This window comes from Nycticebus coucang, chromosome 10 (genome assembly GCF_027406575.1).
Source record: "Nycticebus coucang isolate mNycCou1 chromosome 10, mNycCou1.pri, whole genome shotgun sequence".
Classification (NCBI taxonomy): Eukaryota; Metazoa; Chordata; class Mammalia; order Primates; family Lorisidae; genus Nycticebus; species Nycticebus coucang.
The window spans coordinates 102861001-102885751 of NC_069789.1; the positions used below are offsets into that span (position 1 = coordinate 102861001).

The window sequence follows — 24751 nt, forward strand, 5'->3', positions numbered from 1 at the left end:
TTGGGTTGCAACTTGGAAATAAATGTAATAAGTAAAGTATCTCAGGAATGGAAAACCAAACAGCTGTATGTCCTCACTAGTAAGTGGGAGCTAAGCAGTGGGTACACAGGGGCGCAAAGAGAGACAAAGGACAACGGAAACCAAAAAGGGGGAAGGGAGGGAGGGGTGAGGTGTGAAAACTTACCTAGGGGATACAAGGAATGCTACTCTGGTGACAGGCACGCCAAAAGTCCTGACTTCAGCATTATACAAGATATGCATATAACAGAAACATTTTTACCCCTTTAATAGTTTGAAATTTAAAGAAAATAAAGACTGGAAGGAAGCAAGGCAGGGTTGTTATGGCTGGCGTTCCACAGCATAAGGAACTTTGTTCCCAGTTTCCTCTTTTTTTAGTGGGGGTTTTTATTTTAAAATTTCATTTTGTTTCAATCTTTACCATGGTCGGTCCTTATTCCAAAGGTCATCCCACACTCTGAGGGGACTGCCAGAGTTTGCTCTGTCAAATGTACCTTTCAGCCAGCACTAAGGAGGAAGGGAAAGGTTGAATAATCCCACCTCCCACAGGTCCAGATCAAATTTCAAAGATCATCCCACACTCTGAGGGAACTGGCAGAGTTTGCTCCATCAAATGTACCTTTCAGCCAGCATGAAGGAGGAAGGGAGGAATTGGGGCACTCCCACCTCCCACAGGTCCAGGTGCACAGGGCAGAAGTCGCACACTTCTTTGGCCAAATTGTAATCATATGACCCCAACCAGCTCAAAGAGTAGCTAAGAAATATAGCTTTTATTCTAGCCTTCTGATAATTGGGCGTTGATTTATTCCATAGAAGGTAAAAAACAGATTCTGAGAGACAACCAGCACTCTTTGCTATATAACCCCATTAAGCAAGCCATCTATCCATCCATTTAGATACACCGATGTATAGTGGGTAACAAGTTTTACTTGAATGGGTAATCTGTAAACAATAGCTCAAGGACCCCCAGGGCTTTTCTCAGGACTCTTTATACCCATATTAAGATTTGTGCCTGTTTTGAATACCTTCCCATCTGAGGTATTATCTGGCACTCTCTCTGGTGCAGAATTGGTTGTGCATTGGGATCCAGGGAGTTGGCGTTAGGTCAACAGTGCCTCTTTATTAGAACAAAACCAAAATTATATCTCAGAAAGAATCTTGGTCCTCCCTATGGGTGTTAGTCTTTAAAGAGAGCTCCAAAAGTCACAAGAAATATCCAATTGCCAATTCCACCCACACGTCAACTGATTGTGAAAGCTGCTGCTTTGTACTTAACAGATAAAACTGTTTCATAAGGTATGTGTTAGAATATATGATGTAAAGTTGCTACTACTCAAAAATAAATTATACTAGTTTAATATTTAATTCATATTGAGAGAATATTTCATTCTAATTGTACTTCAAATCTATTCACTGTTATGGAAAATATAAAATCTACACTTGACTTTGAAAGCTGCACCATAGGAGCAGAGCCTATTGTGTTGTGTTGAAATACTAGTTTCAATTTTTTTTTTGTTTGTTTTTATTGTTGGGGATTAATTGAGGGTACAACATACCAGATTACACTGACTAGTTCCAATTTTTACCATAAGCTGACATAACCATCTTACTTCAAGAAACTTAATAACAAACAGATCTACAGACCTCATAAAGTTAAAGAGCTTTCCTGAGAACGTTATTCATGACACCAAATAGTTTCTCTGCTATAAGAACTGATGGGAGAAATATCTTTGGGGCTCTAGGACCAGGAAAAGCTATATTTTGTTGAGCAATTTATTGTCTGTATCTTTTAGACATTGTGAGTGTGTAACTGACTTTCTCTTCCTCACTATGGTCCCCTAATAACTAGTGTATAGGAAGTGTAACATGGCATATTTTTTTTTAATTTATTCCATTCTTCGCTTCATCTTATTTTATTGGTCATACATTTCACTGGTCTCTATTCTTATACCATTATTGATATATTTTTAATATTATGTACATGCTTTTATAAGTAATTTTCGAGAGACTTAATCATTTAATTCCTTGTTTATTTCAGTAGATTTAAGAGTACAAGTGGTTTTTCGTTACATGGATGAATTGTATAGCAGTGATGTCTGGATTTTTAAATACTCATCACTAGAATAGTACATGTGTACTCATGTACTCATAGCTTAGCTCCCACTTACAAGTAAGAACATGAGTCCTTTGGTTTTCCATTCTTGCATTACTTCCCTGAGGATAATGACCTCCAGCTCCGTCAGTCCAAGTTGCTGCATAAGACATTATTTCATTCTTTTTATGTAGGAGTACTATTTCTCGCTGTATATATACCACATTTTCTTTATTCACTCATTAGTTGATGGGCACTTAGGTTGCTCCCATACCCTCGTGACTGCGAATTGCACTACAATAAAAATACAATTGCAGGTGCATTTTTGATACAATAATTTCCTTTCCTTTGGCTATATCACCAACACTGAGATTGCTGGATCACATGGCACATCTACTTCTTGGTCTTTGAGGAACTTCCATCCTGTTTTCCATAGAGGTTGTATTAATTGACATTCCTACCAACAGTGAATAAGCATTCCTTTTTCACCATTTCTGTGCCAACATCTATTGTTTTTTGACTTTTTAATAATGGCCATTCTGACAGTGTAGTATCTCATTGTGATTTTACTTGGTCTTTCCCTAATGATTAAATATTTAGAACATTAACATTTAAAGTTATTATTGAAATGTGAGATACTATTTCATGTAGTTGCTTGTTACTTAGTTGCTTTGTATCCTTTATCGGGTTACTGGTTTATAAGCTTTTTGAGTTTTATACCTTGAGCTTTATGCTGGTGAGTGTCAACTTTTTATTTTGAGATTTAAGAATGCTTTGAGAATTTCTTGTAGGGACAGTCTAGTGGTAACAAATTCCCTCAGCGTTTGCTTGTCTAGGAAAGACTTTATTTCTCTTTCATTTATGGAACTTAGTTTTGCAGGATACAGGATTCTTGGCTGAAGATTTTCTGTTTTAGAAGACTAAAAATAGATGGTGCCTGTAGCTCAAGGAGTAGGGTGCCGGCCCCATATGCTGGAGGTGGTGGGTTCAAACCTGGCCCCAGCCAAAAACTGCAAAAAAAAAAAAAAAAAAAAAGACTAAAGACAATAGCCCAATTCCTTGTGGCTTGTGAAGTTTCTGCTGAGAAATCTGCTATTGGTCTGACAGGTTTTCCTTTATACGTTATTTGATCCTGTTGTCTTGCTGACGTCTCACTGTCCTCAGAATTCTTTCCTTCATGTTGGCTTTAGATAGACTAATGACTATCTGCCATCATGAAGTCCTTTGTGCAATGTTTGCTTCTTGTATCTGGATGTCTAAATGTCTGGGAAGCTTTCCTCAGTTACTCCAAGCATTTTCCTTTTGGTCAGGATCCATTGCTAGAGAGCTATCGTGATCTTTGAGGGAGTCAATGCCGCCTCTGTGTTCATACTGCTATACTCTCCTCTCATCTGGAAGCAGGCTGACCTGAATGTCCAAGCTCTAGGAACCACACAGTTCCCCTGGGATCCACCAGCCTTCTGAGGATCCTGCAGTTCAAGGGTCTTCTGAGGCACTATTCTTCTTTATCTCACAGCACACTTGAACCTATAGTTAAACTTTTGTGGCACACAAATTATGTTGATTAAAAACACAGTAAAAATCAGAATATACTTACTATGCTCTGAACTTCTTTCAAATATAATTTAATTAATGATCTTTAGAATTTTTCACTGCATTTTTAAGAGTCTCTCACAGCATACCAGTTAAAAATCACCGTTCTGGGGTATGTTACCTGTGAATCTAGCAATACAGAGACCCAAGAGTTGAGATTCCCTGGTCAGGACACCTGCAAAAACAGTGCCTCCCTGAGAGGGAAAGTAAATGAGCTGTACCCTCTGTGCAAAACCCAGGTGCAGTGAGCACAGTAGTGGTAGGGGTGCAGCCCCCACAAGCCTGAGGCTAACCAGGGGTGGGAACACTTTCCTGCCCTGTAGACGCTGCTCTGCACCCACATCTCCAGTAAGAAGGCTCCAGACAACTTCAGATCACAAGCAAGGGGCTCTCAGATGGAAGAGAGCACATGATCTGCTTTCTTTTGTCCCAGAAAGCACTGTGGCTCAGGTCACTCTTCTGTTCCCTAGGGGACAACCTCCCAATGGGTTAGAACAGTAAGAATCCCAGAGCTCTCTTGTGTCTCCCTGGCCCTTTGTGATTGTGAAAAAGTCCAAGTGGGTGCTGGGGGTTGTCAGCATGGGGTCCAGTGAGTGAGAAGGAGACAAAAGGTCTGGGACTCCCTGGGCAGCATAACGACACACAATGGGTGCACATGAGCAGTCTGGCACCTGCTGCCTCAGCTGAGGTCTGTGGTGTGGGAAAGAAAGCCTGGCAGCCCAGTGCACTGTTCTTCAAAGGCTCTCAGTTTGCAGCTGGAAGCAGCACATGGGCTCACGAGGACAGAGGGACTCTCCTATAGTTCAGGACCCGTCTGCCGTACTTCATAAGGAGAAGAAAAAGAAACACCATCACCTGTGTTTTCTCAGGGGTTCCAAATTTGGCGGGGGTCTGAGCTCTGCCAAAATTTGCTCCTTCTTGCTCTGTTCTACAAACTCTTCCTGTGGGATCCACAGCAGGTTTCAGCCCTCCTCCCTCAGTACTCAGTATTCCATCTGGGCTCCGCTTTTTCTTTTGACAACTTCTTTCTGGGATGACCTGGTGAACAATGTTTCCAGTCAGCCATCTTGCTGGGAGTGGGTAAATAATGTTTAATTATTTGGGGGCCTAACAAGTTATTGTGAATTTAAGCACGGGTTTGTGACCTGCTTGAAGATTTGGAGGCCTTAAGACTTTAGATTTGAAGAACAAGCATGCATAATCTTCATTTTTAGTCTCTACTGCCACATAGTGGTAAAATATAAAATTAATTTCAATCTGCAGTTTTCCACAACACAAATTACAAAAACGCCAACATTTTTAAGTGAAGTTTTGATGTTACAGATCTTTTGATTATGTACTTAGACATGTATATAAGTATTTTATACAATATTATGCATTTTGTGATTTTTTTCCCCTGTAAGGTACCAATGGTATATAACCCATTTATCCCAATTCTGTCTGTTTATTCTAGAACAGCCATTCTCAACCTATGGGTCACGACCGCTTTGTTCCATTTGTAACAACGCAATTAGGAAGGTTGAGAACCATTGTTCTAGAGAGTATAATTTTCCAATTTTTGTTTTGTTGTATTGTGTTCTATCTTTGGAATATTAAGTGCAGATAGTTGAGCTAACCAGCCTCTTTCCTTTCTGGTTCATGGATATCATCTGATCTCAGAAGGCTTCCTCTGTAAACAGTTTGGTTTATTGGCAGTCCATGAGTTACAAACATCCAACTGATGTGCATCTCTCACTTATGAACAGAGGCTATTACACCTAACAGGTACCTGTTCCAACTTACATGCAACTTAAACTTAAGAACCACCCCACAGAACCTATCTTGTTTGTAACCTGGAGACTGCCTGTGTTTATTTAGCCCTTACTGTCCCCATTTCTCTTCCTTCACCAGATTCTAATGTATTAATATGTCATCCTTCTGTTTCTGTGTTCTTAAAAAGTGAGATGTTATTTCATCTGTACAACTTTAATCTCCACAAAGGTAGTATCCTTTACGCTCATGTATAGCGCACTCGTTCAGCTCTGTTAAAGACCTTCCCAGTCGTCTATTCTGTTGTTGCTCACTGTTTCCTAGAGTTCCATGGTGTGCACCTACCACACTCCTCACGTGTTCCCGGGGTGAACATCTACTGCACCTCAAACACCTTCCTACCATAAAAAATGTTGTGGTAAACATCTACATGTGTTCTCTCATGGAACTCTGTGAACGTTTCCTACCACACATATTCAGAATTGGGAACACAGGGTCAACACATACATAATTAGACAAGATACTTCCATGTGCCCTAATTACTTCGCCACCATCAGTGCACAAAAATGCCCACCTATCCCACCACCCTACAAAAACTAGACTTCTCCAGCTTTCTGATGATGCCAATTTGGTTGTATAAAATGATATCTTGTTTTAATTTGCATTTCTCTAATTACCAGTGAGTTAAACAAAAAGAATAAATCTGGAGGCATCACATTACCAGACATCAAACTATACTACAAGGCTATCATAACCAAAACATCATCATACTGGTACAAAAATAAAGACATACACCAATGTAACAGAACAGAGAGCCCAGATATGAAACCATTCACCTACAGCCAACTGATACTCAACAATATACATTGGGGAAAATTTGGGTAGTCACATGCACAAGAGTAAAATAGGAGTCTCATCTCTCGCTACTCACAAAAATTAATTCAAGGGCGGTGCCTGTGGCTCAAGGAGTAGGGCACCGGTCCCATATGCCGGAGGTGGTGGGTTCAAACCCAGCCCTGGCCAAAAAACACACACAAAAAAAAAAAAATTAATTCAAAGTAGATAGAGACCTAAATGTAAGACATGAAATCATAAAAATTATAGAAGAAAATATAAAAGAAACTTTTCTAGATTTTCGTGTAGGCAAACAATTTATGACTCAGACCTCAATGGAAATTATAGCAACAACAAAAATAAATGAGACTTGATGAAATTAAAAAGCTTCTGCATAGCAGAGAACAAACAGACAACCTACAGAATGGAAGAAAATATACCCAAACTACACATCCAGTAAAGGGATAATATCCAAAATCTTCAAAGATCTCAGACAAATCTTTAACAAAAATATAAGCACCCCCATTAAAATATAAGCAAATGATATGAACAGAAGTTTTTCAAAATAAGATAGACAAATCACTGACAATCATATGAAAAAATGCTCCACATCACTAACCACAGGAAAATGCAGATTAAAAACACAGTGAGGTATCACCTTACCCCGTTAGAGTGGCTTTTATTAAAAAGTAAAAAAAAAAATCTATGCTGGATGTAGAGAGAAAGGAATCTTCATATCATACACTGTTGGTGGGAGTGCAAATTAGTGCAATCTTTATGGAAAAACAGTATGGAGATTCCTCATAGAACAAAATATAGATTTACCATTCAATCTAGAAACCCCACTACTGTGTGTCTACCCAAAGAAAAAGAAGTTATTTTATTAAAAAATACACCAAATTTTGAATGTTTATGACAGCACAATTCACCAGTGCAGGAAGTGGAATCAACCCAAGTTCCCATAAATTCATGAGGGAATTAATAAAATGTGATATATGTATATTTTATACATATATAAAACATGGAGTACTACTCAGCCATAAAAAAGCAAAGAATTAATGCCTTTTGCAGCAATTTGGATGAACTGGATATCATTATTCTAAGTGAACTATCTCAGAAATGAAAAAACAAATGCCACATATACTCTCTAATAATTTGGAACTAATTGATGGCACATGTGGGCACAGAGAGACGTAAAAGTCATTAAAAATCAAGAAGGGAGGAAGCAGGAAGGATAGGAGGAATAAAAACCTACCTAATGCATATTATATAATAAACACTATTCAGGCGATGGGCACACCAACAGCCCTGACTTAAGCTATTCATGTACCAAAAACATTTCTACCTCCTTAATATTTTCAAATAAATAAGAAAGAAAGTACAAGAAACAGGGAAAAAACAAAGAATAGTGCAACATCTAGAAAAACAATAGATTTAGTTTTGAAAAGCTAAACAAAATTTGCAAACTTTTAGACTAAAAAAGAGAGAGAAGACAAAATCAGAAATGAAGGGGAAGAGGTTACAATGGATAACACAGAAATACAAAGGTTCATAATAGACTACTACAAACCATTATACATCAAGAAATTGGATAACCTAGAAGAAATGGATAAATCCCTAGAAATGCAACCTACAAAGACTGATATACAAAGAAATCATAAGTCCAAACATAGCAATATCGGCTTGGCGCCTGTGGCTCAAGCCACTAAAGCGCCAGCTGCATACACCTGAGCCGGAGGGTTCGAATCCAGCCCAGGCCGGCCAAACCACAATGACGGCTGCAACCAAAAAATAGCTGGGCATCATGGCAGGCGCCTGTAGTCCCAGCTACTTGGGAGGCGAAGGCAGGAGAATTGCTTGAGCCCAGGAGTTGGAGGTTGCTGTGAGCTGTGATGCCACAGCACTCTACCCAGGGTGACAGCTTAAAGCTCTGTCTCAAAAAAAAAAAAAAAAATAGGAATATCAAGAAAAGATATTGAATCAGTATTAAAAGTCTCCCATCCCAAAACAAAAGAACTTATCTAGGACCAGATCGATGACTTCACAACTGAATTCTCTATCAAATATCAAAGAAGAATTAATACCAATCCTCTATCCCAGGATCACCTGGGACATGTAAAAAATGCAAATTCCTTAAACCTTTTCCCTGGCCAAAGGATCCAACCCTCTGTTCTCTAAAAAGTCACCCAGGTGATTCTGATGTCCATTCAAGTGTGGCAAGCACTGCTGAAGGAGAATATTTGATGATCTTGGAGTAAGAGTAATAATTTATAGAAATAAGTATCAATACCCATAAAGAAAAATGTCAATAAACTACATTCCAATAAGGAAAAATCAAAATACAGTTTTATGAGGGTGAAAAGAAAATGAGACTGTCAAAAAAAAATCACAATACATACATCCAACAAAACTGGTATCCAGCTAAACATAAAGAGCTTTACATAAATAAGAAAAGCACTGACATCCCCTTCCCCCAAAATAGCTAATAGCTTAAACATATCAAAAAGAATAAATCTAAATGACTAAATGATATATGCAAATATGTTAAATATGATTCATCAACAGGGAAATACAAACTACAACAACAATTAGATCTGTTAAACCCCACCAGTATGGATGAAATTACAGGAGTTAGTAATAACAAATATCAATGAGTATGTAGAAAAGATGGAAGGTAAACTGGTATAACCACTGTGAAAAATTGTTTGGTGCAGTGGCTCACACCTGTATTCCTGCCATGATGGGAGGATTGCTTGAGCTCAGGAGTTTGAGATCAGCCTGAGCAAGAGTGAAACCCCATCTCTACTAAAAATAATTGTGGTATATGTATACCATGTAATACTATGCAGCCATAAAAAGGATGGAGATTTTACATCTTTTATGTTTACCTGGATGGAGCTGGAACATAGTCTTCTTAGTAAAGTAGCTCAAGAATGGAAGAAAAAGTATCGAATGTATTGCATACTACAATGAAATCAATACATAATCACCTACACATTCATATGAATGGTAAAACATAACTATAGTCCAGAAAGAAGGAGGGAGGGGTAAGGGAGGGGATGGGGGAGGCTGGGAGGAGAGAGGGTATTTGGTGGGACCTCACATAACGTGAATAATGCAATGGTACATTTCAAAACTATTAAGAAAAGAGTATAATTGTCTTACCATAACAAATAAGTAAGCAAGGTGATGGTTATGTTAATCAGTTTGATGTAAGCATTCCACATTGTATATCAAATCAGTACATTGTACCCCATAAATGCATTAATGTACACAGTTATGATTTAATAAAGAAAAAATCATCACATTGTACCCAAAAAAATAAAAATAGAAAAAGTAACCAGGAGTTGTGGTGGACTCCTGTAGTCCCAGCAACTCAGGAGGCTGAAGGAAGAAGATAGCTGGAACCCAGGAGTTTGAGGTCACAGTGAGCTAAGCTGACGCCACTGCACTCCAGCCCGGGAGACAGAGCAAAAAAGGAAGAAAAAAGAAAAACTGTCAGTGTGTGTTAAATCTAAAATATATGTATAACCTATGACCCAGCAATTTTATTTACATATATATTCCAGCCAAAAAAAAGGGTGTTCTTGCTCACGAAAAGAACTGTACAAAGATGTTCAAAGTGGCATTATCAAAAATAGTTAAAATCTGGAAGCAATTCAAACGACCATCCGGAGTAGAATGGATAAATTTTGGTGTATTCACACAATGGAATACTGCAGAACAATGGAGAGGAGGGGACTGCTGCCACATACAATAACATAGATAAACCTCACAGACATAATGTGAATGAAATAAAACTGGCACAAAATAGTATTTAATATATGATTGCAGAATTACAAAGTTCAAATATAGACTCAAACCTAGACTAAAATGATAGCGATCAGAACATTAGTTGACTTTTAAAGAACATTGGATAGGAAAAGGAGCCGTGAGGGAGAGTTCTGGGTGCTGAAAATATTCCTTATCAGGGTAGTAGTTTATGCTTGGGTTCCTTCCAGAAAGCAGACCATAAAATAGGAAAGGAGAAAAAGCCAACGTAATTACAGTGACGGGGAGCTTTCTGAGTATGAAAGCTCTTTATCTGGGGACATGATACCAAGTACCAAAGGTAAGATACTAGAAGGGTAAAACAGGAAAGGAGAGAAAGTCAGCACAGTGATGTTCTCAGGCTGGTCACTTGCTGCAGAAAACTGGGATCTGACCTCTCTGGGACCCTCTGATGGGCCAGGCAAATCCCTCAGAATTGACCACCTGAGGTGTATGAGAGGAGACATACCCAGGACCCCCACCTCCCAGTAGCCAGGGATTGCCCCGTGGGGTGTTAATTCCCACACTTGTGCAGTTTTGAGGATTCACAAATGCTAAGAAGTTCCGCGCAGGGGTTCCAACCACATCTTGAAAAAAAAAGTCTCAGAGCAAATAAGCAAGGATTGTGCAGTGAGCTGAAGTGAGGTTGTGTAACCATGTACCCGGCAAGGGCTGGAGAGGAAAAAAGCAGGCCGAGGTGTGAGGCAGGGTACAAGAGCCACCTGCCACTCTCATGTTTTATGGGCAAACACACACACACATACACACGCGCGCGCGCTGACACGCTCACTCACACGCATACACTAAAATTTCAACACTCCACAGCTTCAAAAACGTTTACGTCTCAGCGCCATCTAGGGGCAAAATGTAAATATTTAACAGCATCATCTTAAAGCTCGTCAGGGGTGCTTCTAGAGAAAATCCCCTGAAATTCTACACAGCTCGGCTTTTCACTCCATTCTTCAGTGAAAATCAGGCGCCTGATAGAGATCAGCCGCCTGCACTAACGGCTGTGCACCTGCTGCAGCCCGTATGTAAACCAACAACTGTAAGAAGAGCAGGCAAACTCCATTTGATTGATGCTTGTAAGTAAACTACATTGATGTGGGGAGCTTTGTAGGTAAGACTGCTGCAAACCGAGGATTTCACCTGCCCCTGGGCTACTTTCCCTCATATTTTCTCGCACAGTTACAATCATTCTTAAACGAGATCTCCTTATTCCATTTGTTATCTAAATAATCCTAATTTCTCTAGCCTCCTGGAGTCGCTCTTTACTTAAATCTCCAAATTAATTACACCAAATGAATTCCATAAAGTTAATTCTGTTATTTAAAAACCACATTTAAATAATTTATATTTTCCCAACTTTATGTCTTATTAAAACTATATTCATTGGGATCAAATTTTATATGGAAAAAATTATGGTTAGAAAACTAACCGGTGAATCAAAAATTGAATTTTACCTATTGAAGTTTTTGCATGTGTGAGTTTTCTTTTGCAGTCATTATTTCTATGAAATGCAATTTCTCCAGATTGAATTGTACAGTTCTAAGTTTCTATATGCCATTTTATCCAAACATTGTACTTCGTGTTGGTTTTTGCTGCTGTTCATATTTATTTAAAATTGTAGATAAAGCAAAAGCAGTTTGTTAGCTCATTGATGCATTTCTCATCTGACATTCCATGATTGTCCTTTGTCCTGAATTGGATTACAGTATTGCTAATTTGATTCTCCCACCAACTTTGCACGCTATGTACTGAGTAAAGAGCATAGAATGGGATGATATGTTCTTTGTGACACAGACTATCATGTCACCTACAAATAAATGTAGTTAGGCTTATTGTTTTCTATTTTTCAAGGCTTTACTTTGGTGTTTTTTTTTGTTTGTTTGTTTGTTTTGCCTTATTAGGACTCAATTAATAGGATTGGGGCATCCAACACAGTGCTAAATAGAAATACAGAGCACATCTTTTCCTTGTTTCCAATCTTAGAAGAAAAGGATATGATGTCACCATTTAGTATGATGTCAGCTACAACTTTTTGTTATTGTCCTTTATCCAATTGAGGAAGTTTCCTTCTATTCCTAATTAACTGGGAATTTTCGTTATGAATAGCTGTATGTTTCAAAGCTTGTGGTAAAATAAACCTATGATTATGTTCCTGTATTTTGATAATGTGATTAATATTTATGCTGTTTGATTTTGAAATATTAAGCTAATCTTCCTTTTCTGTGATAAACCCCACATGGTCACAATATAATAACCTTTTTATACATTGCTAGATTTTATAAAGTTCTGCTAAGAATTTTTGTGTTTAAGTTAATGAATAATATTGGTCTATAATTCTTTTTTTTTTTTTTGCTGCAGTTTGGCTAGGGCCAGGTTCCAACCTGCCACCCTCCGTTTATGGGGCCAGCACCCTACTCACTGAGCCACAGGCGTTGCCCCTATAATTTTCTTTTCTTGTAATTTCTTTGTAAGGTTTCAATGTCAGGAATATGCTGGCCTCATAAAGTAAACTGGGAACTGTTGCCTTCTGTGTTTTCTCAAAGATTTGAGATAAGATTGATATATTTTCTTCTTTAATTGTTTGACAGAATTCTGGGTGAGAATTTTTATGAGGGAGTTTTTAAAACAAAACATATTAATATGTATTTTAATTTTAATTGTATTGTATTTATACTTACTATTTGACATTTATTGTTTTAATATATTATTATCATAGACCTATTTAAACATTTTCTTTCTTATTATCAATAGCTTGTGTTCCCTAAGGAGTTTTTTATTTAATGTACATTTTTAAATGTGTTGGCATAAAGTTTTTCATTATATTCTCATCCCTTTAATAATAGAATCTGTGGTAATATACTTTCTTTTATTATTAATATTGGTAATTTGCTTTTCTGTCATTTTTCTTGATTATTCTTGCTAGTGATCTTTCAATTTTCTTAATCTCAAAAATAAACATTTTGCTTTATTGACTTACTTTATTGTCTGTTTTCTATTTTATTGATTTCCTCTTCATCTCATTGTTTTTATTATCTTCCATTTGCCTTTTTATTCTTGCTTCTAGGTGGAAGTTAGATCACTGATTTAAACCTTCCTTCTTGTTATTTAATTATGCATTTGAAGCTCTACTGTTCCTCTTTGCACCAGTTTTGAAGTATCTCACATATTTCTATACTGTGTTTTTCTTATCATTTAGTTCAAAATGTTTTCTAATTTCACTTTTGAATCTGTTATTAAGCCACAAATTATTTAAAACTATGCTGCTTAATTTTCAAATATTTGGATATTTTCTAGATGTCTTATTGTTGATTCCAAATTCAATTCCATTGTGATCAGAGAATATACTCAGCAATTTAAATTGTCCCATATTTATTGAGATTCTTTTATGGCTCAGCATATATTCCACCATGGTAAATGTTCTGTGTGTGCTAGAGATTTAATAACATATTTAGAAGTTATTAGGTGTAATGTTCAATAGGTGTATGTGAGTCGTGTTGGTTGATAGTACTGCTGAAGTCTTCTATATCCTTGGTATACTTGTTCAGTTATTCTTCTATCCTTGAGAGAAGACATGTTAGAAAACTCCAACCATGACTGTGATTTCTTACTTTGTTCCTATCTTTCCATTGTGAATTTTGAAATTGTATGATTAGATAAATTGACATTTATAATTTTATGTCTCCTTTACAAACCAATATTATCTTTATAAAACATTCCACTTATTTGTTATTTTTTATTCTTTTTGGATCTTATACATATGAGTTTATAGCTTGTATTATTTCTCCTCATTCTTATGTACACCTCTTAGCATTTCTTAGCAGGTGTACTGCCAACAAATTCCATAAACTTTCATTTATCAGAAAATGTCAAGGGGTGCTGCCTGTGGCACGAAGGAGTCGGGTGCCAGCCCCATATACCAGAGGTTGTGGGTTCAAACCCGGCCCCAGCCAAAAACTGCAAAATAAATAAATAAAATTAAAAAAAAAAAAGAAAGAAAATGTCAAAAGAAAAGGTCAACCCCTTTTCTGCTTGCCCTGGCAAAAGAGGCACATTTGCTGTGTATGGTGAACATATATTGCTCTGTAAGCCTGTATCATGCTCTTGCTCTGTAAACCTACCTTTCTCTTCCTAAATAAACTTTGTTTCATGCTTGCCTTTAAAACGAGAGAGAAGGGACAGAGAGAAGATGGCTGACTGAAGCCAGCTTTTCACAAAGGCTCCCATCCAGAAGGAGAGTAAAGGACAGAAATTTAGCAAGTAACCTGGTGGATTAGATCTGCACCAAAAGAGAAGGTTGAAGAATGCACATCAACCCCGCTGAGGCGAGCTGCAAACCCAAGGATACAAACAAAAGGTACAAAATCCATCACCAAGCAGACTGGAGTCCCCTCCCCCATGAGAACGGCTCGGAGTGCCCCACAAACAAACGAGCAGAGTTCAAAGGTCCTCCCAATACACGCCATGGGAGAGACCCTCTAAAAACTGGACCTACCTCCCCTACTAGGATGCCACAGCATTCTCCTGCCAGGCATAAAACTGTATAAAACTGTATATATTCTCTACCTGCAATTCTGAGCTCCCAGCACTCCACTCCACTCACACCCTGAGGTCTGGAGGCATGTCCCCCAGAAGTCCAGATTCGTGGGTGATTTCTCAAGGGGTACGGACAGGGCCTGGACTGCAGCTGGTCAGTGCTGATTCTGTGGCATGGTAGTGAGTAGAGGACGGTCGGCTGAGGGGGAACCACACCAGAGCAGCGGTGCCCCAAGGCACAGACCAGCAGCCATTTTTGGCAACAATAGGGCTCACCCCTGGATATTCTGAAGACACACCCCCTGTCTCTCTGGGCAACAAGAGGAGGCTGGGCATCTTCTCAGGTGGCAACCACCGTGGAGCAGAACTGGGACAGATGCAGGCCCCATGAGTAAAGGGTTTGCCTGAGGCAGTACGGGCCTGGGTGGAGTGGGGGACTAGAAAATGCACGCACATTACCGGCTGACTCCCAGGGTGGGGCTGACCCAAAGGACCACTTTACTGAGCCTAAGACACACCCAGCCCTCAGGGGATCATCAGCCTATAGACAAAGGAGGGCAGGAGGCTAGAACTGACAGCTAACCATGCGGCAAATACAAACCTGCAGGAGCAAAGACAGGCCTGAGGCACAGGTTCTGGGAACTCAAAACAGCTTCTCTTCTGCAGGGGAATTTAGCAGGGACAGAAACAAATTCTAGCAAAGTTGTTCTGTTCTGTCAGTAACATCAATCAGGGGTGGGGCTGGAACTGAGTGAACAACCCCCAGCCTCCATCAAGCGTCCGAGGTTGTCAGGCCTCACCTCCCTCTGCTGGATAGAGGCAGACAGCAGTGGCCTGGCTGAGCAGGTATAGATTAACTTGTGATTCAAACAGGTGAAAACCCCTGGAGTATCTGCTCATTTGAGGCAAGTGGTGTCACAGCCCTGTGGGACTATCAGTGACTGGGTGTGACAGAGGTGCAAGGTGGGGAAGGAGGCATCAATCTTCCCAAACTAATCTATTTGCTGGATGGGTCCTCCTGACTTCAGAGAGCAATGGAGCAAGTCATATTTCAGTTGCCAGCAGACCCCTGCGATCCAGTTGCCAGAGACCTTTTAGAACCTCCCACCTGAGACAGGTGCTGACTGAGACAATTAATTTGGACCTCTTAAACGGAGCCAAACACCCGAGGACTATCCAAGGGGTGCCCTGGGTGTGTGGTTGTAGGAAGGTTTGATTTTCCTTTTCCAACTATTGCCTGTGGGGGGGCAGGGTGACTTAATTGCTGGTATTTTCCACAACTGAGACTTCAACCCAGAGTAACTGTTTCACTAGGGTTGAACAAAGACCAGCTGAAAACAAGACAGAACCACGAAGGCCCACCACACCAAACAGGTCCCCAGTTTCGCAGGCCGTAGCACTGTACAGGTCCTCGACAAACCTCCAGGGGAAAAGTCAAACGGTGTAAAATAATCATGGGGCAGAATCAGTGGAAAAACTCTGGTAACATGAATAACCAGAATAGATCAACCCCCACCCCCAAGAAAAGATATGGCAGATGTAACTGAAGATCCCACTCATAAACAGCTGGCCAAGATGTCAGAAATCGAATTCAGAATTTGGATTGCAAACAAGATTAATAGAATGCAGGAAAAGTTGGAATTAGAAATTCGAGGAGCAATTCAAAAGTCAGAATTAGAAATCCGAGGAGAAATACAAAAGTTGTCTCCAAAATTTAACAAATTTAAAGACAAAACCACCAAAGATTTAGACACACTGAAGCAAGAATTTGCAGCCCTCAAAGATCTGAAAAATACAGTAGAATCCCTCAGTAACAGAGTGGACCAAGCAAAAGAAAGGATTTCTGAAATTGAAGACAAAGCTTTTGAACGCTCCCAAACTCTCAAAGAGGAAGAGAAATGGAGAGCTAAAAAGGATCATTCTCTCAAAGAGTTCTGGGTTAATTCCAAGAAGGCTAACATCCACCTCATTGGAATCCCTGAAAGCGATGAAGTGGCCTCGCAAGGCACAGAGGCCCTTCTCCATGAAATTATTAAAGAGAATTTTCCAGACATGCCAAGAGATTCTCAAATTCAGATAGCAGTTTCAGAACCCCAGCATGACTCAACCCGAATAAGACATCCCCCAGGCATATCATAATTAACTTCACTAAAGTTAATATGAAAGAGAAAATTCTGAAAGCAGCCAGACATAAGAAATCCATTACCTACAAAGGGAAGAATATTAGAATGACTGCAGATCTCTCTGCTGAAACTTTTCAAGCCAGAAGAGGGTGGTCGTTGAATTTAAATCTCTTAAAGCAAAATAACTTTCAACCCCAGATCCTGTATCCACCTAAACTGAGTTTCATTTATGATGGAGAAATTAAATACTTTAATGACATTCATATGTTGAAGAAATTTGCCATAACCAAACCAGCTCTTCAGGATATTCTCAGACCTATCCTCCATAATGACCAGCCCAATCCTCTACCACAAAAGTAAATTCACTCAGAAACTTTTGATCAAACTCCAACTTCCACACTGGCAAAAGGATTAAAAATGTCCACTGGACTTTCAAAAAACTCGATACCCAAAATTTTACCAGACTTATCCATATTCTCCATTAAATTGAATGGCTTAAATTGTCCTCTAAAGAGGCACAGGTTAGCTGACCGGATACAAAAACTCAGGCCAGGGTGGCGCCTGTGGCTCAGTTGGTAAGGCGCTGGCCCCATATACCGAGGGTGGCGGGTTCAAGCCCGGCCCCGGCTGAACTGCAACCAAAACATACCTGGGCATTGTGGCGGGCACCTGTAGTCCCAGCTACTCGGGAGGCTGAGGCAAGAGAATCGCTTAAGCCCAGGAGTTGGAGGTTGCTCTGAGCTGTGTGAGGCCACGGCACTCTACCGAGGGCCATAAAGTGAGACTCTGTCTCTACAAAAAACAAAAACTCAGGCCAGATATTTGCTGCATACAAGAGTCAAATCTTACCTTAAAAGATAAATATAGACTCAGGGTGAAAGGATGGTTGTCTATATTTCAGGAAAATGGTAATCAGAATAAAGCAGGTGTTGCAATTCTATTTGCAGACACAATAGGCTTTTAACCAACAAAAGTAAGGAAGGATAAGAATGGTCACTTCATATTTGTTAAGGGTAATACTCCATATGATGATATTTCAATTATTAACATTTATGCACCCATCCAGAATGCACCTCAATTTATAAGAGAAACTCTAACAGACATGAGCAACTTGATTTCCTCCAGCTCCATAATAGTTGGAGATTTCAAGACTCCTTTGGCAGTATTGGATAGATCCTCCAGAAGAAGCTGAGCAAAGAAATTTTAGATTTAAACCTAACCATCCAACATTTGAATTTAGCAGACAACTACAGAACATTTCATCCGAACAAAACTGAATACACATACTTCTCCTCAACCCGTGGAAAACACTCCAAAATCGATCACATCTTAGGTCACAAGTCTAGCCTCAGTAAACTTAAAGGAATAGAAATTATTTCTTGCATCTTCTTGGACCACCATGGAATAAAAGTTAAACTCAGTAACAACAGGAATCTGCATACTCATACAAAAACATGAAAGTTAAATAACCTTATGCTGAATGATAGCTGGGTCATAGATGAGATTAAGAAGGAAATTGCAAAATTTTGGAACAAAACGACAATGAAGACACGAATTATCAGAACCTCTGGGATACCACAAAGGCAGACATAAGAGGGAAATTTATAGCACTGCAAGCCTTCCTCAAGAGAACGGATAGAGAGTATGTTAATAAGGTAATGGGACATCTCAAGCAACTGGAAAAGGAAGAACATTCCAACCCCAAACCCAGTAGAAGAAAAGAAATAACCAAAATTAGAGCAGAATTAAATGAAATTAAAAACAAAAGAATTATACAACAGATCAATAAATCAAAAACTTGGTTTTTGTAAAGGTCAATAAAATAGATAACCCTTTGGCTAACATAACCAGGAAAGAGAGTAAAATCTCTAATCTCATCAATCAGAAACGACAAAGACAAAATAACAACAGACTCCTCAGAAATTCAAAAAATCCTTAATGAATATTACAAAAAACTTTATTCTCAGAAACATGAAAATCTGAAGGAAATTGACCAATACTTGGAAGCACGTCACCTTCCAAGACTTAGCCAGAATCAAGTGGAAATGTTGAACAGGCCATTATCAAGTTCTGAAATAGCATCAACCATATGAAATCTCCCTAAAAAGAAAAGCCCGAGACCAGATGGTTTCACGTCAGAATTCTACCAAACCTTTAAAGAGGAACTAGTACCTATATTACTCAACCTGTTCCAAAATGTAGAAAAAGAAGGAAGACTACTCAGCACATTCTATGAAGCAAACATCACCCTGATCCCAAAACAGGAAAAGACCCAACAAGAAAAGAAAATTATAGACCAATATCACTAATGAATATAGATGCAAAAATATTCAACAAGATCCTAACAAACAGAATCCAGCAACACATCAAACAAATTATACATCATGACCAAGTCGGTTTTACCCCAGGGTCTCAAGTCTGTTCAATATCCCTAAATCTATAAGTATAATTCAGCACATAAACAAATTAAAAAACAAAGACCATATGATTCTCTCAATTGATGCAGAAAAAGCTTTTGATAATATCCAGCATCCCTTCAGGATCAGAACACCTAAGAAAATTGGTATAGAAGGGACATTTCTTAAACTGATAGAGGCCATCTACAGCAAACCCACAGCCAATATTGTATTGAATGGAGTTAAACTGAAATCATTTCCACTCAGATCAGGAACCAGGCTGCCCATTGTCTCCACTGCTCTTTAACATTGTAATGGAAGTTTTAGCCATCACAATTAGGGAAGAAAAGACGATCAAGGGTATCCATATAGGGTCAGAAGAGATCAAACTTTCGCTCTACGCAGATGATATGATTATATATCTGGAAAACACCAGGGATTCTACTACAAAACTCTTAGAAGTGATCAAGGAATACAGCAGCATCTCAGGTTACAAAATCGACATTCATAAATCAGTAGCGTTTATATATACCAACAATAGTCAAGCTGAAAAAACAGTTAAGGACTCTATTCCATTCACAGTAGTGCCAAAGAAGATGAAATATTTGGGAGTTTATCTAACAAAGGACGTAAAAGATCTCTATAAAGATAACTATGAAACTCTAAGAAAAGAAATAGCTGAAAACATTAACAAATGGAAAAACATACCATGCTCACGGCTGGGAAGAATCAACATCGTTAAAATATCCATACTAACAAAAGCAATATACAATTTTAATGCAATCCCTATTAAAGCTCCACTGTCATACTTTAAAGATCTTGAAAAAATAATACTTTGTTTTATACGGAATCAGAAAATACCTCGAATAGCCAAGACATTACTCAGAAATAAAAACAAAGCGGGAGGAATCACACTACTGGACCTCAGACTATACTATAAATAGATAGTGATCAAAACAGTATGGTAATGGCACAAAAACAGAGAGGTAGATGTATGGAACAGAATAGAGAACCAAGAGATTAAGCCAGCTACTTACCATTATTTGATCTTTGACAAGCCAATTAAAAACATTCAGTGGGGAAAAGATTCTCTATTTAACAAATGGTGCTGGGTGAACCCGCTGGCAACCTGTAGAAGACTGAAACTGTACGCACACCTTTCACCATTAACTAAGATAGACTCTCACTGGATTAAAGATTTAAACTTAAGACATGAAACTATAAAAATACTAGAAGAGAGTGCAGGGAAAACCCTTGAAGAAATCCGTATGGGGCTAGCGGGGTGCCACCCAGGGCCCAGGCAGGTCTTCCCAAGCCCGCCCCTCCTGCGGATGAAGCCATAGGCGCCCCCGCCTCTGGCAGCCGGTGCTGCAAGGGCCCTGGGCTGATCTTCTGGCTGCAGAGCACAGCCAGGTGCTTCCTCCCCAGGCTCCGGCTTCCAGGCCGCGCCCACTCTCACGCTGCCTGCCACGAAGGCGATGGCAGCATGGCGGGCACAGAGTTGCTGACGGCGCTGGAGCAGCGGCTTAGCGCCCTGGCCATCCGCACTGAGGTGGTGGAGCACCCCGAGGTGAGGTTCCCGCCCTAAGCCACCGGACAGCCCTGGTCGCAGGGATGGGCTGCAGCCCTGGCCGGATGGATGGGCTGCGCTGCAGCGCCAGGCTGGGCAGCTAAGAACGGGTGCCGGGTAGAAACGAAGCTACAGGAGCATTTCTCGGGTCTCAAGCCTGCGAAAGAGGCTAGACAGAGACAGCCCAGGCCTCTCATCTTGGGTCTGTGAGGTTATTGCAAGGAAACTTTTCCTCTTGGGAGTGATTTGATTACATCCACGTTAAGAACTAGTGCAGCGGGCGGCGCCTGTGGCTCAGTGAGCAGGGCGCCAGCCCCATATACCGAGGGTGGCGGGTTCAAACCCAGCCCCGGCCAAACTGCAACAAAAAAATAGCGGGTGTTGTGGCGGGCGCCTGTAGTCCCAGCTACTCAGGAGGCTGAGGCTGGAGAATCGCCTAAGCCCAGGAGTTGGAGGTTGCTGTGAGCTGTGTGACGCCACGGCACTCTATGGAGGGCAATGAAGTGAAACTCTGTCTCTACAAAAAAAAAAAAAAAAAGAACTAGTGCAGCATATGGAGAACAGCATCTTAAACTAGTCTGGGGTGTTGGTCAGCTTGTGGACTTTATGCGTACGTAAAATAAGTTACCAAGCCGTAAGCCGTCTGTTCACTGGCTGCGATGTCAGCAGACACCTCACATAAGCAGGATACCAAGCTTCAAGTTTTTAGTTTGATCAGGAGTCAAAACTAACCTTTGCAGCATTGCAGGAATCACCACCAACCCCAAAAGCGGTTACTAAAGTGTTCATCCCTGTATTTTCATAAATTTAACGTGTTTAAAAAAACAAAAAGAAAGAAAGAAATCGGTCTGGTGAGTTTTTTATGAGGAGGACCCCCGGGGCAATTGAAGCAGCTTCAAAAATACACTACTGGGACCTGATCAACTAAAAAGCTTCTGCACAGCCAAGAACACAGTAAGTAAAGCAAGCAAACAGCCCTCAGAATGGGAGAAAATATTTGCAGGTTATGTCTCTGACAAAGGTTTAATAACCAGAATCCACAGAGAACTCAAACGTATAAGCAAGAAAATAACAAGTGATCTCATCACAGGCTGGGCAAGGGACTTGAAGAGAAACTTCTCTGAAGAAGACAGGTACACAGCCTACAGACATATGAAAACATGCTCATCATCTTTAATCATCAGAGAAATGTAAATCAAAACTACCTTGAGACACCATCTAACTCCAGTAAGATTGGCACATATCACAAAATCCCAAAACCAGAGATGTTGGCATGGATGTGGAGAAAAGGGAACACTTCTACACTGCTGGTGGGAATGCAAATTAATACATTCCTTTTGGAAAGATGTTTGGAGAACGCTTAGAGATCTAAAAATAGATCTGCCATTCAATCCTATAATTCCTCTACTAGGTATATACCCAGAAGACCAAAAATCACATTATAACAAAGATATTTGTACCAGAATATTTATTGCAGCCCAATTCACAATTGCTAAGTCATGGAAAAAGCCCAAGTGCCCATCGATCCATGAATGGATTAATAAATTGTGGTGTATGTACACCATGGAATATTATGCAGCCTGAAAGAAAGATGGAGAACTTTTACCTCTTTCATGTTTACATGGATGGAGCTGGAACGTATTCTTCTTAGTAAAGTATCTCAAGAATGGAAGAAAAAGTATCCAATGTACTCAGCCCTACTATGAAACTAATTTATGGCTTTCATATGAAAGCTATAACCCAGTTATAACCTAAGAATATGGGGAAGGGGAAGAGGGAGTCCAGGGAGGGGGAGGATGGGTGGAGGGAGAGTGATTGGTGGGATTACACCTGCAGTGCATCTTACAAGGGTACATGTGAAACTTTGTAAATGTAGAATATAATTCTCTTAACACAATAACTAAGAAAATGCCAGGAAGGCTATGTTAACCAGTGTGATGAAAATGTGTCAAACTGTTTATAAAACCAGTGTATGGTGCCCCATGATCACATTAATGTACACAGCTATGATTTAATATTAATAAAAAAAAAACTGCCACTGTGGATCAGACTGGCATTTTGAGTTGAGATTTCTCCAGGACCATGCTCTTCTCTCACTGACAGTCTGCCCTGGCTGTGGCAGCTGTTGCTACTGTTGTTACTATCATGCAAACATAGAGTCTGAGATACAAGCCTTATATGTAGCAAGTGATGCCTTTCCACCTTCCTCCATTTCTACTTAATTTTCCAGGAACTAACAAGTTAATCTTCTCAGAAAATTGGAACAAGGCTACTTTTACCTTCTGAACCTTTCATCTGCCAACCACTGCATGTCCTCTCATGGGCTATAAGTCACTCTGCAGCCGCCCTGTAAATGGAGCTTATTACGCCCACAGACATTTCAGAAGCCAGTATTAAATTCTAAGCCCATCTGAAGACTTCATAAAGTCTTTCATACAATCCTGGCAATTATCTCCGAATGCATCGGCAGGTAACTTCTGAGCAAGCTGTTGGCAAAGAATGTCAAATCTAAGCCCTTGGAGGAAAGCAGATTCAAGTCAAGCTTTGGAAAGTTCTGTGTATGGCAAAGTAGGCCCACGTATCCCCCTGAGCCCAACCAGCAAATACAAGTCACACAGCGACTTCAACAGAGGAAGTTGAATAGAAGTTTTAAACATAATAAGAAAATAACGTTAAGATAAAAGAAAACTCTACATAGAACCCTAGGGCTGAAGGAGAATATTCAGAAAACAGCTTGGAAGGGGGGCCCCTCCTGAAAGCTGGAGTGCAGACCTCACGGGAGAAGGTATAGTTCAGTCCCTCAGAGAGCAGAGAAGTTGACAGGCTGGTCCAGGCCAGAGCTGGTCTGCAGTCCCGGGACGAGCTGGACGCAACCCGCCTGGCCTGAGCAGCAAGGCAGCAGAGGAAGTGTGGCTTGGTGGAAACCCCCCGGCAGCAAGTGGACTCAGCACAGGTGGCGTGAGCGTCTGAAGAGGGGATGTGGCACCGGTCTCTATGTCAGAAGGTTACTGCCAGGCTGAGGCTTCAAGGTCACAGAGCACCTCGGGATCTGGGGACATGGCTGGGGCAGCACCACACAGGATGCCCTCACGACTCTCTGGGGCTGCACCCACAGTAGCTGAGAGCTGCAGGACTGTCCGTCCTCCTGCTGCGCCTGTCCCTCCAGGCCCTTTACTGAAAAAGCAGAACATTATGCTGACTTTAAAGGAGAAATATTACACGCATTCTGTTCATTGTCACTAATCCTATAATGAAGGATGGATCTGAAGCAGAGTAGCAATAAAGTGACAATCAGCACAGCACTCAGTACGGAACGCGACCTTCATAAAGGGAGTATGAACATGTTTGAAAGTGAACTCTCAGGATTTTCTGAGATGTTTTGAACAGTGTGTTTGAAGGAAGAGGATGGAACTTCCTGGAGAGGTAAGCCATTACTTCCCAATTAAAGTTGCTAAAAGATGAATCAGAGCTACCGCAAATTCATGCAGAAACATTTTCCAAAGAACATTGATTGGTAAGGACACTTTAACACACATGCTCTAAGAACACGGGTCAACCAGGAAGGCTCGCTGACCAGACACGGCTTCAGAAAGCAAAGCTGCATAGCATCGGCAATAGTAATGGGCTCCACACTTTTTAAGCATTGCAGTTTGCCACATATCTCGCACACTTTATCCTGCAACTCATGTCTGTGAACTAATCAAGACAGACATTATCACCCCCATTTGGCACAGGAGGAAACTGAGTCTGAGGCTAGAAAGCCAGTCTCCTGATCCAGTGCACCTGGTGCCCCGCCTCACTGCCTCTCTTTTTCAAAACCACACTTCAAAGTCCCCCTCTTCCAGGAAGCCTTCCCTGAATAATCCGGGGCCAATCTCCTTCTTACTTAGCAATCTGAAGAATTCAGTTGCATAGCATGGACAATAACTGGGGACAGTGGTTCTCTAACCTCAGCTGAGCACCTGTATCCCAGAGGGCTTGATTACTGAGCCCCACTCTCAGGGTTTCTCACTCAGTGGGTCAG

At 40.3% G+C, this 24751-nt stretch overlaps 1 pseudogene; it reads left to right on the forward strand.

The window, feature by feature from the left end:
* The window catches only part of LOC128596487 (T-cell surface glycoprotein CD1b-like), a 45294-nt pseudogene extending 24549 nt beyond the window's left edge, over positions 1–20745 (forward strand).
* The last annotated feature ends 4006 nt before the right edge of the window (positions 20746–24751 follow it).